The sequence below is a fragment of the Trachypithecus francoisi genome, unplaced genomic scaffold (assembly GCF_009764315.1).
Source record: "Trachypithecus francoisi isolate TF-2019V2 unplaced genomic scaffold, Tfra_2.0 Lachesis_group3, whole genome shotgun sequence".
NCBI lineage: Eukaryota > Metazoa > Chordata > Mammalia > Primates > Cercopithecidae > Trachypithecus > Trachypithecus francoisi.
Genome location: NW_022681468.1, coordinates 1,651,522 through 1,661,708, shown reverse-complemented (window position 1 = coordinate 1,661,708; position 10,187 = coordinate 1,651,522).

Below are 10,187 nucleotides of genomic sequence, written 5' to 3'. Positions count from 1 at the left end.
AGGCCGGGCACGGTGGCTCAAGCCTGTAATCCCAGCACTTTGGGAGGCCGAGATGGGTGGATCATGAGGTCAGGAGATCGAGACCATCCTGGCTAACATGGTGAAACCCCGTCTCTACTGAAAAAAAATACAAAAAACTAGCCGGGCGAGGTGGCGGGCGCCTGTAGTCCCAGCTACTCGGGAGGCTGAGGTAGGAGAATGGCGTAAACCCGGGAGGCGGAGCTTGCAGTGAGCTGCGATCCGGCCACTGCACTCCAGCCTGGGTGACAGAGCTAGACTCTGTCTCAAAAAAAAAAAACAAGTAGCTTTTAAAGGATATATTTCAGGACGAAGGACAATGATCACAGAGTGAGAGGCTGAAATAAAAGAAGGAATAGTGAATAAAGAAATTGCTAAAAGTGTCTGGGCATGGTGACTTACGCCTGTAATCCCAGCACTTTGGGAGGCCAAAGCGGGTGGATCACCTCAGCTCAGGAGTTCAAGACCGCCCTGGGCAACATGGTGAAGCCCCACCCCTACTAAAATACAAAAACTTAGCTAGGCGTGGTGGTGTGTGCCTGTAGTCCCAGCTACTCAGGAGGCTGAGGCAGGAGAATTTTGCTTGAGCCCAGGAGGCAGAGATTACAATGAGCCAGACTGCACCACTGCACTCCAGCTTGGGCTACAGAGTGAGACTCTGTCTCAAAAAAATAAAAATAAATAAAAAATTTTTAAAAAGGAAATCATTAAGAGTGGATAATTCTAAACACACTCTCACTAGATAAATAATATCTAGTTAGACAAATATATAATTATTATAGTTAGATAAATATATCATCATTATAAACATTTAATTTATGGAGTTTAAAATAATAATATTACAAGTGCTATGGTCAGGCAAGTATCAATAAAAAGAAAGCTGGTGTGGCTAAACTAATATTCTCTCTTTTTCTTTTTTTTTCTTTTTCTTTTTTTTGAGACGGAGTTTTGCTCTTGTTGCCCAGGCTGGAGTGCAATGGTGCCATCTTGGCTCTCCGCAACCTCTGCCTCCCGGGTTCAAGAAATTCTCCTGCCTCAGCCTCCCAAGTAGCTGGGATTACAAGCATGCAGCACCACACTTGGCTAATTTTGTATTTTTAGTAGAGATGGGGGGTTTCTCCGTGTTGGTCAGGCTGGCCTCGAACTCCCAACCTCAGGTGATCCACCTGCCTTGGCCTCCCAAAGTGCTGGGATTACAGGCGTGAGCTACCACGCCCGGTGCTAAATTGATTTTCAAAAAAAAATTTTAAGACAAAAACCATAATTATTGAAAAGAAGGGCCGGGTGCGGTGGCTCAAGCCTGTAATCCCAGCACTTTGGGAGGCCGAGACAGGCGGATCACGAGGTCAGGAGATCGAGACCATCCTGGCTAACACGGTGAAACCCCGTCTCTACTAAAAAATACGAAAATCTAGCCGGGCGAGGTGGCAGGCGCCTGTAGTCCCAGCTACTCGGGAGGCTGAGGCAGGAGAATGGCGTAAACCTGGGAGGCGGAGCTTGCAGTGAGCTGAGATCCGGCCACTGCACTCCAGCCCAGGCGATAGAGTGAGACTCCGTCTCAAAAAAAAAAAAAAAAAAAAAGAAAAAGAAAAGAAGGCCAGTATATAATGATAAATAGTATTGTTCAGAGGATATAAAGATTCAAAACATGTATGTACCTGAAAACAGCCATAAGTATGGGGAAAAAATGAACAAGACTGCAAGTAGAAATTGATAATTCTATCAAAAAAGAAAATTTCAACACAACTCTCTCAGTGACTGCCAGGTCAAGCAGACAAAACATTAATAAAAGGTGAATAAGAGTCCAACAGCACAATTTGCGAGCTGGATTTAAAGCCATAGCTAGACGTGACCTTTGGAGAGGACACATTTTGCTCAGGTGCGTGTGGAGCACTTACAGCAATGAGCACACGCTTGGACGTAAGGCCAGGCTCAACGCACTTCAAATCCCAGTGTCATATGACTTCGCTTTCTAAGCCAAACATAATTCAACTCTCAATCGCTCACTGAGGAAGAGTGTTAAAATACATTGGAAACCTTACATCAGATTTCTAAATCATTCATGAGTGAAGAAAGCGTGAAATATTTAGAACTAAATGATAATTTATTCCTTACACACTTACATTAGTAAAGAAGAGCAACTGAACATTAAAAAGTTAAGCATCCAGCTGGGCACGGTGTCTCACGCTTGTAATCCCAGCACTTTGGGAGGCCGAGGTGGGCGGATCACCTGAAGTCAGGAGTTCGACACCAGCCTGGCCAACATGGTGAAATCCCGTCTCTACTACAACACAACAATTAGCCGGGCATGGTGGCAGGCACCTGTAATCCCAACTACTCGGGAGGCTGAGACAGGAGAATTGCTTGAACCCAGGAGGCAAAGGCTGCAGTGAGCCAAGATTGTGCCACTACACTCCAGCCTGGGCCACAGAGCGAGACTCCGTCTCAAAAACAAACAAACAAAAATGTTAAGCATCCAACTGAAGGAAGTCTAAAACTGACAATAGGAATATGCTAAGAAAGTAGAAGGATGAAGATAAAGGTAAAACATAAATAAATGAAAAACAAAACAAAATTAGAACTAAAAATACCTAAAACTAAATTAGAACTAAAAACAGAACTAACATATATAAATTTGATTTATTGAAAAAATTAATAAAACGGCCACAAGATCTCTGAAGGGAAAGACCGGCAAGAGGCACAAACCCTACTGAGAAATGAGAGGAGGGTGCTCTACAATGCAGCCGAGGGTGACATGAGCAATCTCCTAGCAGGGCAACTTGGAAAATTACACAAAATGGACCATTTCTAGAAAATTGTTATTTGCCAAGTTTGATTCATAGAGAAACAGAAAGCCCGAAGAGTCCTATAATCCTAAAAGAAATTAAGAAGTTAAAATCTTCGCACAAAGATGTCAAAAATCTAAGACAGTTGGCCGGGCGCGGCGGCTCAAGCCTGTAATCCCAGCACTTTGGGAGGCCGAGACGGGCGGATCACAAGGTCAGGAGATCGAGACCATCCTGGCTAACACGGTGAAACCCCGTCTCTACTAAAAAAATACAAAAAACTAGCTGGGCGAGGTGGCAGGCGCCTGTAGTCCCAGCTACCCGGGAGGCTGAGACAGGAGAATGGCGTGAACTTGGGAGGCGGAGCTTGCAGTGAGCTGAGATCCGGCCACAGCACTCCAGCCTGGGTGACAGAGCGAGACTCCATCTCAAAAAAAAAAAAAAAAAAAATCTAAGACAGTTTTACATGTTCTGCCAAAATTAAAAAGAATATTTTATCCCATTTTTACAAACTTCAAAATGTAGGGAAAAGTGGGCACGTGACCCAGTTCACTGTAGGACTCTCTCACAATCTAACACAAAGACAGAACTAGTGTGTACCGAGGAAGAAAAAGCGCACTCTTGGGCACAGATGAAAAATCCTGCACAAAACATCGCCCTATCCAATCTCAAAATGTGGGAAAAGTACCGCTGACCACTGCACCCCCAACGCACCGTCAAACATCCACGTATAACTTTTGATTCCCGCCACATTGGATGACTGATAGCCGACTATTGACCAGAAGCCTTACAGATAACATAAACAGTTGATTAACACATATTTTATACGTTATCTGTATTATATGGTGTATTCTTACGATAAAGTAAACTAGAAGAAAGAAAACATTATTAAGAAAATCATAAGAAAGAGGAAATATATTTACACGTCATCAAGTGGAAGTGGATCATCCTAAAAGTCTCCATTCTCATTGTGTTCACAATGAGTAGGCTGAAGAGGAGGAGGACGAGGAGGGCTTGGTCTTGCTATGTTAGGAAAGGCAGAGGCGGAAAAAAGTTTGCATGTAAGTGGACCCATGCAAGTCAAACCTGTGTTGTCCAAGGATCAAACTGTGTATGATATTTTGGTTCAGTTGGGGTTATTCCAGGAATCCGAAGTTAATTTAATTTTAGAAAATTTCTAAGTCACTCCATTCACATATTAAAGGAGAAAAACCATATTGTCATCTCAATAGTTGCCCCAACAGCACATGGTGCTTCTAAAGAAGGGAGAGACTTGCTTATCAGACCCCACATCTCAGGACAAAAACATGATAATGAATATAGAACAGCACAGCACAGAGATAAACAGATCGATGGAATGGGAAACAGAACCAGGACAAAGACCCGCACATGTGGCGACTTGAGTTTGCCAGAGCTGGCCCAACACATCTGTTGGAGGAAGAGGGAATAGTCCTAAATACCCACAAGGAAGAGAAGTGAAATAGATCTCTGCCTCCAGTCTTTCAAAACAGTCGGTTCAGGTGTATACAACACCTCAATGTGAAAAAAACAATGGGGGCCATTAGAGCAGAGTATTTGACTTGACACCCTTAGATAACAGCAAAAGAAAAAAATGCTTGCAAAAAAATCTTAAATTTCTCTTACTAGTATTATTGGCTATAGAGATATTGAAATGGTTATTTTGAAAGCATGTTAAATACAGGCTAAGCTAAAGCTAGTAATTACATTAAAGTCGTTAGGAGCCAAACTTTCCACGTAAGAGAAATGAAATACAAGTTCAAAACCAAAGAAATTAAAAAACTCTTTATTTTTATTTTTATTTTTGAGACAGGGTCTCTGCTGTGTCACCAAGGCTGGAGTGCAGTGGTGTGATCTCGACTCACTGCAGCCTAGACCTCCAGGGCTCAAGCAATCCTCCTACCTCAAACTCCCACATAGGTGGGACTACAGGCGTGCACCACCACGCCAGGCTAATTTTTTGTATTTTTTGTAGAAATGAGGTTCTGCTATGTTTCCCAGGCTGCTCTCAAATTCCTGAGCTCAAGCTTTCTACCCACCTTGGCCTCCAAAGTGCTGGGATTACAGGCGTGAGCCACTGTTCCCAGCCTAAGGAAGACTTTTCATGTTAAATTGGAATTGGAACTATCAAGAGGAACTCGTCATTTAACCTGGGTTTCTAAATGCCATTTCCCCACTTTAAAGAGCCATGGACTCCTCAGTAAGTAGCTGAGTCCAGGTCTGGTGCAGGAAATGTGTAATAAGATAAGGCTGGAACATCTCGTTGTGGCAGAAAGCAGCTGAATTAAGATGCATAGATTATTGGAATCATGAAAAAAGAAGAGTGGGTCGGGCGCGGTGGCTCAAGCCTGTAATCCCAGCACTTTGGGAGGCCGAGACGGGCGGATCACGAGGTCAGGAGATCGAGACCATCCTGGCTAACACAGTGAAACCCCGTCTCTACTAAAAATACAAAAACTAGCTGGGCGAGGTGGTGGGCGCCTGTAGTCCCAGCTACTCGGGAGGCTGAGGCAGGAGAATGGCGTAAACCCGGGAGGCGGAGCTTGCAGTGAGCTGAGATCCGGCCACTGCACTCCAGTCTGGGCGACAGAGCGAGACTCTGCCTCAAAAAAAAAAAAAAAAAAAGAAAAAAGAAGAGTGGCCAGAATGATGGATTTTGTTAGTGGGGTAATGGTACTGTGATTATGCAGGAAGCTTTCCTTCTTTATTCAGAAATGCATACTCAAGTACTTAGAGGTAAAATATCATTTACTTCAGCCCCTTACTTTTAAATTTTCCAGCAAAAATGATGAAAGAGCTCCCATATGATGACTGAACTGGATCCAAACGCATTAAATATATAATAATCTATGAGTCCCTAATGATACATCAAAAAGTCAAAGAAAGAAAACTAAAGCAAAACGCAAACAAAAACTCATCTGCCATCATCAGAGACAGCCCATTGCACAAACTCCTTACCCTGAAAATTGGTAATTGGAGAGAAAGATTCAAGCTTTTATCCTGCCTCGCCAGCAGGAACTACACATATGTTGCAAGTATTGCCGACTCAATTCCAGGCCGCCGCAATGTCACATAAATGTTTTAGTTTTCCAGTGCATACAAAAGTTATCTTTACACTTTACTGTAGTCTAGTAAGTGTACAATACCATTAAGTTGAAAAAAAGTATGTACCTTAATTTTAAAATATCTTATTGCTAAAAAATGCTAATAATCATCTGAGCCTTCAGGGAGTTGTAATCTTTTTGCCAGCGGAGGTCTCGCCTCAGTGCTGCTGACTGATCAGGGTGGTGCTTGCTGAAAGCTGGAGTGGCTGTGGCAGTTTCTTAAATAAGACAATGAAGTGTGCCGCGTCAATGGACTTTTCCTTTCGTGAAAGCTGCACTCCCCACGATTCAAGTACAGATGGTCCCATCTTAGGACAATTCGACTTAACGATTTTTCAACTTTGTGATGGTGCAAGAGTGATACACCTTCAGTAGAAACCATGCTGTGAGCACCCAACCACCATTCTGTTTTTCATTTTCAGTGTAGTATTCAATAAATTACACAAGGTATTAACACTTTATTACAAAGTGGGCTTTGTGTTAGGTGATTTTGCCCAACTCTAGGGTGAAACCATATGCCTGTTGGCCACGTTTCTTTTTGTTTGTTTGTTTGTTTTGTTTTGTTTTGTTTTTTTGAGACGTTGTCTCACTCTGTTGCCCAGGCTGGAGTGCAGTGCAGTGGTACCATCTCGGCTCACTACAACCTCCACCTCCCGGGTTCAAGCGATTCTCCTGCCTCAGCCTCCTGAATAGCTGGGCCTACAGGCACCTGCCACCATGTCCGGTTAATTTTTGTATTTTTAGTAGAGACAAAGTTACACCATATTGGTCAGGCTAGTCTCAAACTCCTGACCCCAGGTGATCCATCCACCTTGGCCTCCCAAAGTGCTGGGATTACAGGCGTGAACTACCAAGCCCAGTCTTTGCATATCTTCTTTTCAGAAATGTCTGTAAGTTGGCCAGGTGCCGTGGCTCACACCTGTAATCCCAGCACTTTGAGAGGCAGAGAAGGGCAGATCACAATGTCAGGAGTTCGAGACCAGCCTGACAAACATGGTGAAACCCCAGGCTGGAGTTCAGTGATGCAATCTTGGCTCGCTGCAACCTCTGCCTCCCGGATTCAAGGGATTCTTGTGCCTCAGCCTACGGAGTAGGTGGGACCACAGGCATGCGCCAATATGCCCAGCTAAGTTTTGTAATTTTTGTAGACACAGGGTTTTGCCATATTGCCCAGGCTGGTCTTGAGGTCCTGGGTTCAAGTGATCTGCCCACCTCAGCCTCCCAAACTGTTGGGGTTACAGGCGTGAGCCACCTCACCTAGCCTGCATTTTTGACATGATATATTCTTAATTGATACATAATTTTTGTACATATTCAAGGGGTACATGTAAGATTTTATTACATGCATAGGATGCGTAATGATTAACTCAGTATTTAGGGTGTCCATCATTTCAAGTATTTGTCATTTCTATGTGTTGGGAACATTCCAAGTCCTCTCTTCCAGCTATTTTGAAATAAACAATACATTGTTGTTAACTATAGCTACCCTACTCTGCTATCAAACATTAGACTTATTCCTTCCATCTTCCTGTGTATTTGTACTCATTAAGCAACCTCTTTTTGTCCTTCCCCTCCACCGGAAGGAAATAATGTATACAGTGGTCCATTTTCAAGACAAAGTGCCTTAAATTGGCTTAGGTCAGCAAGCTACAGAAAAAACAGGATATACTAGGCCCCTGGTTGGATAGCCAACGCCTGATTGTCGCCCCTGTCCCCCACACCTACTTAAGTTGCCTTCACCCAAACCAAAGAAGTTTGGTCTAAGATAAAAGTTTACTAGCCTGTAAAATAGCTCACTTTGTCTGTTCTTATCAGCCTGCCGAGCTACTTAGGTCATAAGTCAAATACTTGAAGAGCCCCTTAGCTAACTAGGATTGCAATGCATTGTGGGCTGCAACAAAATGCAGCAAGACAACCCTAAAGAAAACACCTAAGGCCGGGCGCGGTGGCTCAAGCCTGTCATCCCAGCACTTTGGGAGGCCGAGACGGGCGGATCACGAGGTCAGGAGATCGAGACCATCCTGGCTAATACGGTGAAACCCTGTCTCTACTTAAAAATACAAAAAACTAGCCGGGCGACGAGGCGGGCGCCTGTAGTCCCAGCGACTCGGGAGGCTGAGGCAGGAGAATGGCGTAAACCCGGGAGGCGGAGCTTGCAGTGAGCTGAGATCCGGCCACTGCACTCCAGCCTGGGTGGCAGAGCAAGACTCCGTCTCAAAAAAAAAAAAAAAAAAAAAGTGTCTTGCTCTGTCACCCAGACTGGAGTGCAGTGGCATCATATTGACTCACTGCAATCTCTGCCTCCCCGGTTCAGGTGATTCTCCTGCATCAGTCTCCCGAGTACCTGGGAGTACAGGCATGCGCCACCACGCCCAGCTAATTTTTGTTTTTTTGTTTGTTTTTTTTTTGAGACGGAGTCTCGCTGTGTCGCCCAGGCTGGAGTGCAGTGGCCGGATCTCAGCTCACTGCAAGCTCCACCCCCCAGGTTTACGCCATTCTCCTGCCTCAGCCTCCCGAGTAGCTGGGGCTACAGGCGCCCGACACCTCGCCCGGCTAGTTTTTTTTTTTTTTTTTGTATTTTTAGTAGAGACGGGGTTTCACCGTATTAGCCAGGATGGTCTTGATCTCCTGACCTCGTGATCCACCCGTCTCGGCCTTCCAAAGTGTTGGGATTACAGGCTTGAGCCACCGCACCCGGCCTAATTTTTGTATTTTTAGTAGAGATGGGGTTTCATCATGTTGGCCAGGCTGGTCTCAAACTCCTGGCCTCAAGTGATCTGCCCACCTCAGCCTTCCAAAGTGCTGGGATTATGAGCTACTGCACCTGGTCACATTCAAACACATTTTTTTAGCAACAGGGTCTCACTGTATTGTGCAGGCTGGTCTCAAACTCCTGGTCTGGAGAGATTCTCCCACTTTGGCCTCCCAAAACTCTGGGATTGCAGGCGTGAGTCACCTTGCCTAGCCTGCTGGGAGTTTTTATCATGAAGCAGGGTGTTGAATTTTATCACATGCTTTCTCTGCATCTATTGAGATGATCATACGGTTTTTGTCCTTCAATCTGTGGATTTGACATATTGCATGTATTAATTTGTATACGTTGAACTATCCTTGCATCCCCAGGATAAATCCCACTTAGTCATAATGTATTATCTTTTAATGTGCTATTAGATTCAATTTGCTAGTATTTTGTTGAGGATTTTTGTGTATCTATTCATCAGGAGTATTGACCTGTAGTTTTCTTTTTTGTTGTTGTGTTCTTGCCTGGTTTGAGTATCAGGGTAATGCTGGCCTCATAGAGTGGGTTAGAGAGAATTTCCTCCTCTTCAGTTTTTTTGGAACAGTTTAAGGAGAAATGGTATTAGTTCTTTTTTGTAAGTTTGGTAGAATTTAGTAGTAAAGCCATCTGGTCTGTAGGCCAGGTGTTGTTGTTGGGAGATTTTCATTACTGTTCCAACCTCATTACTCCTTACTGATCTGTTCGGGTTTTCTGTTTCTTCCTGATTCAGTCTCGGCAGGCTGCGTGTGCCCAGGGATGTCTCCACTTCCTCCAGGTTTCCAGTCTGTGAGTGTCTAATTTCTCAGGCAGTCTCTGGTGAGCTTTGGTATTTCTGTAATATCAGTTGTAATGTCTCTTTTTTGTTTCTGGTTTTGGTTATTTGGGTTGTCTCTCTTTTTTTCTTCATTATCAACTTAGACTATTTTCAGCTTCCATTTATGATGGGCTTATCAGGACATCCGCTCCATGAGGTGAGGCATGTCTGATGCGCTTACGGCAGGGTTTAAGTGCTCCCACAAGCCTGCTCTGACAGTCTGTACTTATTTGGGGTAAAAAGAAAAAACACCTTAGCTCTGCTGACAAATAATGAGTCATATTTTCCCACAAAGATAAGTTTTGAAATAACAAAGGAAATTAAAGAAAAAGTGTTTTGCTTCATGGGAAATCCCCAAAGTCCCTCCCCGCACCCCATGGGACCCAAGGGCCCTAGACCTCAGGGCGGGGCCTGCAGCGGAGGGAGCAGAGCCAGCAAGGAGCTGCCCTCAGGTGGGTCCTGGTCACACAGCCAGCCTCGGAGCCACTGAGGGGCCTGCCCTGGGCTCTGAGTCTAGAGGCCCGTTCCAGCCTCAATCTTTCTTCCAGGGTAAGCAGCCTGAGGGGCCAAGAGGACAGTCCGCCGAACCCTGAGCCCAAGGCCCAGGACTCCCTGCTTAAATGTCCCCAAGCCTGGATCCATCCTCCCAAGGTGGAGCTGCCGGAGCT